Consider the following 9,846-nt stretch of genomic DNA (forward strand, 5'->3'; position numbering starts at 1 on the left):
TTGGAGTGGAAGCACTCTTGGAATCTTGAAATTCAAATTTTGAAAGCATATCTTCAACATACTTTCCTTGATGTAGCAAAATTCCCGTCGAGCTTTGACGAACCTGCAATCCTAGAAATGTTGTCATCTCTCCCAACGAGCTCATCTCAAATTTTTCTTCATAACCTCTTCAAATTCTGAACACAACTCAGTATTGGTAGACCTGAAGATAATATCATCCACATAAATCTGAACCAGAATCAAATCTTTCCTAATGGTTTTAAGGAACAGAGTTTGATCAATGGTCCCCCTTTTATAACCATGACCTAGAAGATGTGCCGTCAATGTCGCATACCACGCCCGAGGAGCTTGATGGAGCCCATACAACACTTTATCTAACATTTAGAAATGAGTGGGATTCTTAGAGTCTATAAACCCCGGTGGCTGTTCCACATAAATCTCTTCTTTAACTTCTCCATACAGAAATGTTGTCTTAACATCCATCTGATACACCGTGAAACCCATGAATGACGCATAGGCTAGAAAAATCTTAATGGCCTCAAGTCTAGCTATAGGAGCATAGACTTCGGTGTAGTCTAAACCTTCAACCTGACGAATACCACGAATGACTAATCGTGCCTTGTTTCTAACAATAACCCCCATGTCATCTTGCTTGTTTCGGAACACCCATCTCGTATCTAGTGCTTTCTTTCCCTCTGGCAGTTCAACCAATATCCATACCTATAATTTATCAAACTGATTCAACTCTTCGTGCATAGAATCCACCCAAATTGGTTCTTGAAGAGCCATTTCCACCGACTTCGGCTCAATCTGAGAAATGAAACAAGAAAACAAACAACTTTTTATGTGTCCTGTCTGACTTCTGGTGGACACACCTGTTTCAAGAGGACCAATAACATTCTCAATAGGATGATTTCGTTGAGTTCTTGTTGAAATAGGTTGTTCGGGAACAACTCCGGTAGGAGGTAAGTTTGATAAATTCTCATCAACATCAGTGAGGGGATTCTTCCATCCAGAATCTGCCGTACTGTGTGAGTACGAAGTGCTGGCAACGTATTCATTTGGAATGACATCGGGAAACAAAGTACTCCCGAAGATTTGACGAATAGGACTCTCCCCCTCAATTGTTGTAGCACTTACTGAAGAATTTGGAGAATACATAGTTTTCGTAACTTCTTTCGGTTGACTGACGGACGCGGGTAGGTTGTCATCAAGTGGTTCTGCGACATCATCATCCAGAAGTGGACAGATGTGAGATACTGCATGTGGGTCTTCTTTCTCAGCATCTACTGTAGCACCACTTGAAGTTTCTGTGTTAATGACCGGAAACACATTGAACGGTTTGAAGAGTTCATTGTAATCGAATAACCAGTTCGGACCAACATGAGCATCAGTCTCGTTTTCTTCCAACCAGCAAACATCATAGGATTCTAGAATCTGCTTGGTTGACTTATTGTAGACTCTGTAGGAGGTATCACCAGCATAGCCAACAAAATAACAATCATCAGCTTTGGCCCCAAATTTCACAGTAGACTCGAGATTCAGTAGAGTACATGGGCAACCAAATGCTCTGAAGTGTGCAACAGTAGGTTTATGACCATATGTCACACCCTCCAAATCCACTAACGGAGTTTTACCGTCATAGGGTGTGAACTAACAGGATCAGAATCATTAGTTATAATTAAACACCATATTTAAAGTTTTCAAAACCAACAAGACATCAAGTCTTAAATGAAATGCGGAACCGTAAATTGTAAACCAAAAATTTGCGCCACACAGGACGACTTAAAACCTAAGTTATCAAGATAAAAATTAAAAGAAGTTTTTAAAGCAATGGTGTTTAGCCAATGCATGTCCTATACCACGCGCCCGCCTCAGCTATCTGAAAATAACATACTAAAAGTGTCAACATAGGGTTGGTGAGTTCACAAGTTTATATAAATAAAGCGTTTGCGTTTTAGCGTTACCAGATAGTGTTAAGTCAATTATATATCAATAGGTAGCTAACCTATCAAGCATGTATTACTAAGTATTCGACACCGAAGCTGACTGTTTAACGATTTCCTTTCCACCATGTCAACCACGAACATGGTAATGTGTTAGCCAAGATTATACCCACTCGACCAACTATCGAGTTTAGAGTTGGGTGGGGTTTGTCAAACCCAGTAGTACTACTCAAAGGTGACTCGCTATAATCCAATATTAACCGGTTCGATGTTCAGAAGTACTTTAGTTGGTTTGTTTGCCACTTAGCCTTACAAGTGATATATAATAAATTAACAAAATCTACTTTGTTGGAGTATGTTATCTCCCCCCCTAATAAAAACGTTTAAAAAGAGTAAAAGGGGCCGTGAAACTCACTGTTTGCGAAGATAACAAAAAGGATCCGAGAGAGGTGTGCGTCACAGAAAATCCTCACTAGTGCTTTAAAAAAAATGAGATTTTCAAAGTATTTATACTACGAGTGAGTCACAAGACTCGACACATAAAACTTATGCATGAGATACGTTTCTTGTTTCGTTTGTGAAATAAGTGCGACTCGACAAACACGTTGGTGATAAGCTACATGTGTGAACAAATATTGTGTCAAGTTTTACTATTGTACATTACTAGTAAACTAGCTCCCACAAGGGCAACTAATTCATACACATAGCAAACATCGATCAACTATACACTTTTCATGTTAACTTAAGTAATTCAACAGCTCTTTTATCCAGGCGGATTTTCACTCGACAAGATTACTCTATTTAATAAATCAATACACGTCCAATAAAATACCAAAAATCATTACAGAAGAACACTTGAGTTAGGTTTTAAACCTATTTTTATTATATTTTTATCATATACGGTGTATTTTTTATTCCCATATATGGTGTTTTGATCATTGAGTTAGGTTTTCTCACAATGATCAAAACATCACAGTAAACACACATCAGTCATTATCATGCGCAACAGAATGTTATTTGTTATTCCTGTTACGTGGTAAATCCAATTAATGCAAGACCAGTTGGGTTAGATTTCTAACTCAAAATATTAACTTCCAGAAGTGGAATCAACCCCATTGGTTTTGTAGTTTATGAGATATCTTAATCGCAAAACAACCTACTAGCAGACTTCCCAAATCAGACTTGCACAACAGATAATAAAAACTAACTTTTACACGTCCAAAAATTACAAATCCGGACATTTTAGAAACTAGACTCGACCCACTACATCATAGAGTCAATAATCACTTCCAAACACAACATTAACATCAAGTTACATTCATTTAAACACGAATTCAAGAATCTGTCCAGCATCAATTTTCATCAAAACTCAACATACAATTAACCTATGCACTATAACTCATACATACAACCCTCTAGATGCATAATCCACCAACCATGCATCTCAATTTCACTTTACATACACAATTAGGGTTTTACTTCAAAGTTCAATTTCAAGAAACATGTGATTAACATTCAATAATCATACAACTAGTTATCAATTTACTAGTATTCCTCAATAAACACACAGTAAAACCCTAACTCATCTTAAATCATCACTTTCAAGATTTTGGGTTTTGATTAACACATTCAATAGCATAATTAAACTCATAAAATGACTAAAGGGGATGTTAATTACCTATCTAGCAACTTGAATTCTTCAACCAAACTTGAAAAAGAGATTGTATGTGTGTGTGTTGTGGGTTACGGCTGCCAAGAGAGGGAGAGGGAAAGAGATCGATCGTATATGGGAGGGATGGGAGTTAGGGTTGTGTAATAACCTGATTATAATATTAATTATATTACACTTAGCCCCTCTAACCTTCTAGTTAATCAATTTCTAGCACAAGTTAGTTTATTTTCCACATGAATTAACATTATGCAAGTAAACACCAAGTAGCACATAAACGTAACACATAATTATTAACTTCTTTATGATACTTATCGTTTGTTCACCAATGGTTTGAGTCGACTCGTGTGTTTCGGTGAAATTCTGAAAGACTACTTGTGTAATGATTGTCATGTGTCATTTAAACCCTAATTTAAATGTAATGAGATATGCGTTACAGTTCGTGTGATCTTAAGTTTGAATTAACGGAGTTCGGATTAACGGAGTTAACCTGAAATTGACGAGTGTCACATCATTCCCATGTTGAAAGAATCTTCGTCCCAAAAGTTTGTGTCAAGTCGCAATGGGTGTCTGAAAAAGGCAAAAATTTTCAGTTTGTCACATCATTCCCATGTTGAAAGAAATTTGGTCCTGAAATTTAATTTATACCTCTGGTGTATTCTGACGGTTTGTCGGCTTTTGCGGTTTTCGGTGTTTGGTAAGCCCTTCAAAAATGTGAGGATACTTTTTCATCATTTGATCCTCGCGTTCCCATGTGAATTCTGGTCCACGTCTCATTTCCAACGAACTTTAACTGTGGGAATTTTGCTGTGTTTGAGTGTTGGTTTCCCAATCCAAAACTTCGACTGGTTCTTCGATGAAGCGTAACTGTTCATCAACTTGCATCTCTCCCAAAGGAACTGCTTGTGTTTTGTCAGAAAGACATTTTTTCAAGTTGGATACATGGAAAACATTATGTACGCCACTGAGTTCCGTTGGTAAGTCCAATCGGTACGCTACCGGACCAATACGTTCAGTTATACGGTATGGGCCAACGTATCGTGGGTTGAGTTTGTTTCACTTTCCAAAGCGAACTACACCTTTCCAAGGTGAGACTTTCAGCAAAACCTTGTCATCCACTTGGAATTCCAGAGGTTTTCGGCGGTTGTCGGCGTAACTCTTTTGACGATCTCGGGCTGCTGCCATGCGATTTCGGATTTGGAAAATCTTCTCTGAGGTTTCGAGTACTAGTTCGGGACCATTGATTTGGCTATCACCTAAATCTGCCTAACAAAGAGGTGATCGACACTTTCGTCCGTACAACGCTTCAAACGGCGCTGCTTTAATGCTTGCGTGGTAGCTGTTATTATACGAAAACTCCACCAAGGTCAAGTGGGGTTCCCAACTTTTTCCGAAATCCAACACGCATGCACGCAACATGTCTTCCAAGGTCTAAATGGTGCGTTCACTTTGCCCATCCGTTTGAGGATGGTATGCTGTGCTTATATCAAGGCGGGTGCCTAGTGCACTCTGTAGTGACTTCCAAAAGTGCGAAGTGAAACGGGAATCTCGATCAGATATGATTGAGAAAGGCACTCCGTGTCTAGACACTACTTTTTTCATGTAGATGCGAGTCAGTCTTTCCATTTTGTCCGATTCCTTGATCGCTAAGAAATGTGCAGACTTAGTCAACCGGTCAACGATCACCCAGATGGTATCGCATCCCGTCGGTGTTTTGGGTAATCCCGTGATGAAGTCCATTCCTTAAAACCATTGGGAAAAATTTGAGATGAGCTCGTTAGGAGAGATTGATCTTCGAGTAGTAACTCGATCTTAGAAGCTGGTCGAAAAGATCATCAATTCAGGGTAGGGGATAACGGTTCTTGACTGTCACCTTGTTTAGCTCTCGGTAGTCGATGCACATGCAGAAAGTCCCGTCCTTCTTTCGAACAAATAGGACAGGGGCTCCCCATGGTGATGAGCTGGGTCGGATGAAACCTTTATCCAACAAGTCTTGTAGTTGAGTGGACAACTCCTGAAGCTCAGTCGGTGCGAGCCGATACGGGGCTCGTGCTGTGGGTGCAGCACCGGGGGCTAAGCCGATTTGGAACTCGACTTGTCGTATGGGTGGGAGTCCTGGCAAATCTTCCGGGAAGACTTCCGGAAAATCTCGCGCAATCGGTATGTCTTCGATCCGCTTCTCTTTCGCGGGTTTCTCAATTACCTGAGCTAAAATAGCCGGATGACCCTTTCGTAAATATTTATGCGCCTTCATGAGGGTGATGATGCTGGTGGTCATGCCGTTCTTCTCGCCCTGTATCGAGATGATTTCGTCAGAAGGAGTAATGATATGAACAATCTTGTCATGGCATATATTCTCAGCTCTATTTTCGGATAGCCAGTCCACGCCGACAACGACGTCGAAACTACCAAGCGTAAAGGGTATGAGGTCGATATCGAAGGTATGACCTGACAGTTTCAACTTACATCCCACTAGTACATGAGTTGTTTCTATAGACTTACCGTAAGCTAATTCAATAGGAAAGTTAGCATCTAATGGAGTTGGAGTTAAGTCTAAGAGTTTTCTAAAGGCTTGCGACACGAAACTTTTATCAGCTCCAGTATCAAACAAAATAGAAGCAAAACAGTCGTTCACAAGGAACTTACCAGTAACCACACTCGGATTGCTGCGGGCCTCGCTCGATCCAATGACGAAATCTCTACCTTTACTACCGTTTCTGTTACTGTTATTTCCCCCATTGCTATCATTCTGCTTCAATTTTGGACAATCCTTCCAGAAATGACCCTCCTGACCACACTTAAAGCACCCTTTCGTTGTTGCTGGCTGTTTAGGAGCACCCTTACCTACTAGGTCTCCCCTACAGTCCTTGGCCTGATGACCCAATTTACCGCATCGCAAACACTTGATACGGTCACATGGGCCAGCATGTTGATAGTTGCACTTGTTGCATTTTGGGCACTTTCCAGCATAGCCACTCGAACCCTGTCCGCCACCGTTGTTGTTGTTGGAACCCTGATTATTGAAGTTCCGAGTGAGTTCGGGTCTACGGTGGTGTTGTTGCTGTGGAGGGTTCGATGATAAGGACATAGTGTTCTCAAATTTCCTTTTTCCATTCCCAGAGTTGTTGTTGTTGTTGTTCTTGTCAGTGCTTGAGTTGTCGCGGGTTTTAGAGGTGGAATCTCTAGGTGGTAACGCACCTTGTACCACTGCTTGATCCATCAGCTTGTGGGCTATTCGGATCGCTTGTTGAATAGTGGTTGGTATAGAATACGTCACCATACCCTGAATCTGGGGTACCAAACCATCAATATACATCTCGATTCTCTTACATGGCGGATCTACCATCCGCGGGCACATCACCGCTAGCTCGTGGGAACGGGTGGTGTAGGCTTCAATCTCAGAACCCACCATTTTTAGTGCCCAAAATTCCGACTCCAACTTCGAGATTTCCTCTCTAGGAAAATACTCTTCTTGCATCATGTTCTTGAATTCCTTCCAATTCATAGCATTTGCCAATTCCAACCCAAGAATTTGCACATTAGAGTTCCACCAGGTGAGGGCGGAATCTTGCAGTGTTCCGGCAGCAAACTTGACCCTGCTTGCTGGTGGACAGTTACACATCTCAAAAGCTTACTCTGCCTTCTCAGCGTAGCGCAGGAAACCTATGGCTCCCTCAGTGCCATCAAACGAATTGGGCTTGCAGTCCAGGTAGTTCTTGAGAGTACAGACTCCGGCTAGACCTCCGGCTTGATTCTGAACATGCGCAGCTAGAGCTGCTGCCGCATGGTCATTTAGCAAGGCTTGGAGTTCTGCTGCAATCAGGTTGATGTTACCGCGACCACGACCAACGTTTCTTCCAGACATCTCCTAGAATCACAGCATAAAATGTTAGACATGAACTCTCGGTTTCATATGCAACACACCATACATGTAATAAAAGGTAGAAAAGAAAAGAAAGAAAAAGAAATATAAACATCGCATCACAACCATATAATAATCCAAATAATAATTCATGATTAAAACCATTGTATCCGCTACAAAGTATTTAAAATCAACCCTTAAAATTATAGATAAAAATATAAGTTTGGATGGAGACAGCCCCTCCATCTAGGTGTTATCCTCCTTAGATGTAATCATCTGAGGACACGTCCGAGTGTGCCTCCTCCCCAGCCGACTCTTCCTCCGGTTCCTCTTCGGGTTCCTCCTCGGGATCTTCTTCGGGTTCTTCCTCGGGATCTTCTTCAGGATCCTCTTCCTGTCCAGCCGCGTTAGGGGCAATTCGCGCCTCTAGTGTCTCACAACGAGCTAGAGCTACTGTTGCAAGGCTTCTTTCTTTCCAAACTTTGTTCTGCAAGTTTATCATCTCTGATTGCATCTTGGTCATTACTTTCATTTGCTGCACATGAGCATCCTGAACTTCCTTCATGGCTTCGGTCAGGTAGGTAAGTCTCCTCCAAGCATTAGCTCCATCCTTCTTCACCTCAGTAACCTTTGCTCTCGTGGAGCGCATAAAGCCCACTTCACGCTCTAAACAGGAAGCGAGAGCTGCGAAGGCGCGCTCCATTGGTAGGGTTATGGGTGGTAGCGTGTTGAAGGATATAGGACAACCCGAGAGAGGTATTGGTGGAACTTGCTCACGGTAAACCAAGCGCTCGATCAGACTCGGGTACCAATCCCAGTTACCATTGTCTTTGTACACGTCTCCATATGGGCGATGTCTCTTCGGTGCAGGGGCTGCTAGTGCCGGGACTGCTCGGGGTGGTGATGAGTCGCTGTAGCTGCGGTTCCTTTCCAGGGGCATGAGACACCGGGTCGGATGATGATGATGATGGCGTCGACATCCCTACACGATAAATCGTGTATGGGTAACGCGCGTATGAGAATGAGGTAAAGAGATAAAGAAAACGATTAACTAAATATAATATATATTTATATATGCAGTGTGTAAAATTATAAATAATTGGTCATTACGGTTATAGTCTAGTATGAATGCATTTCTAGTTCGCTATAACCAATGGATCTGATACCAATATGTCACACCCTCAAAATCCACTAGCGGAGTTTTACCGTCAAATGGTGTGAACTAACAGGTTCGGAATCGTTAGTTATAATCAAACACCATATTTAAAGTTTTCAAAACCAACAAGACATCAAGTCTTAAATGAAATGCGGAAGCGTAAATTGTAAACCAAAAAGTTGTGCCACACAGGACGAGTTAAAACCCAAGTTATCAAGATAAAAATTAAAAGAATTTTTTAAAGCAATGTTTTTTAGCGAATGCATGTCCTATACCGAGCGCCTGCCTCGGCTACCTGAGAATAACATACTAAAAGTGTCAACACAGGGTTGGTGAGTTCACAAGTTTATATAAATAAAGTGTTTGCGTTTTAGCGTTACCAGATAGTGTTAAGTCAATTATATATCAATAGGTAGCTAACCTATCAAGCATGTATTACTAAGTGTTCGACACCGAAGCTGACTGTTTAACGATTGCCTTGCCACCATGTCAACCACGACCATTGTAATGTGTTAGCCAAGATTACACCCACTCGACCAACAGTCGAGTTTAGAGTTGGGTGGGGTTTGTCAAACCCAGTAGTACTACTCAAAGGTGACTCGCTATAATCCAATATTAACCAGTTCGATGTTCAGAAGTACTTTGTTTGGTTTGTTTGCCACTTAGCCTTACAAGTGATATATAATAAATTAACAAAATCTACTTTGTTGGAGTATGTTATCTCCCCCCTAATAAAAACGTTTAAAAAGAGTAAAAGGGGCCGTGAAACTCACTGTTTGCGAAGATAACAAAAAGGATCTGAGAGGGGCCGTGAGTTTTAACAAGATTATCAAAGTGATAAAATCCCTATTTTACCAAAAATGCAGCGGATATAAAAGTTTTAAATCTTGTTAATATGATATGTATAAAACCAATTTTAAACATGCAAAACCCAAACCCGGATCCAAATACGAATTACACACTATCAAATACATGCATGTCACTATAAGTCCATGCATGTTACTACTACCTTTCAATATGACAAAATCGGGTGAAAGAGATGATGATTGAAAGGTAAGAACTTGAATATGGAAGCTCCTCAAGCTAGCATACCCCAAGCTTCAACAACACACCACTTCTAGCTAGGATTTGCACTTGAAATTTTCTTCTTCTTTTCTTATGTTGGATGAAAATACCCAAGAGAGGAAGAGAGAAAAGTTTACTTGGAAATTAT

The sequence above is a fragment of the Bidens hawaiensis genome, unplaced genomic scaffold (genome assembly GCF_021521415.1).
Source record: "Bidens hawaiensis isolate Kalapana, Puna unplaced genomic scaffold, B.hawaiensis_p1.1 tig00056147_1, whole genome shotgun sequence".
In the NCBI taxonomy this organism is placed as follows: Eukaryota; Viridiplantae; Streptophyta; class Magnoliopsida; order Asterales; family Asteraceae; genus Bidens; species Bidens hawaiensis.